This window comes from Dipodomys merriami, unplaced genomic scaffold, assembly GCF_024711535.1.
Source record: "Dipodomys merriami isolate MVZ:Mamm:240054 unplaced genomic scaffold, mDipMer1.0.p SCAF_2, whole genome shotgun sequence".
Taxonomy (NCBI): domain Eukaryota; kingdom Metazoa; phylum Chordata; class Mammalia; order Rodentia; family Heteromyidae; genus Dipodomys; species Dipodomys merriami.
The window spans coordinates 66,206,714-66,207,371 of NW_027203381.1; positions in this window are offsets into that span (position 1 = coordinate 66,206,714).

Sequence of the window (658 nt, forward strand, 5' to 3'; positions counted from 1 at the left end):
TTCACAAAAGAATCGAAAGTATACTTCAGATGTCCCTTATTTAAATAATAATAATGTCACTTTAAAGCTAAGCCTCTGGGTAAGCACTGAATTGTAACACACACAGACTAAAAATGTTTCAAGGCCTTCTAAATAGCTATCATTACAGAAATAAACATTTTATAAAATACTGTGGTCTGTAAAGTATGTGAAAAATCACATCAAAGAGATTTCAGAAATGACAAAGTAAACTTTTACTTTTAAGATGCATTCTGCAATTACCAAGAAGTCTGAACATATTCACTGAATTAAGGAAGAAAAAAACATACCCCAGGACATAACTCTATAGCTAAAATGAAGACTTTAAGAAAAATAAGGACTTTTCTGGTACCTGTTATAATAGTTGTATTCCCTTATCATCACACTGGAAGCTCAACGTAGAACGTTATGAAATAGCCATACAAGATAATTCTGAAAATTTTCTATCAATTGACTGTCAATTAGCTATCTTCCCTCTTACCGGCCCTCACCGACAGGAGACTCATGATACAACCTGCAGCGTGGAGAAGGCTGGAACACTAAAGCACAATGAACTAACGACCTAACCGCCACATAGTAGCAACAGTGCCAGCCAGGGAGGAGGACACACACTAGAGCCCTCCAAACCGCTCGGCCTGCA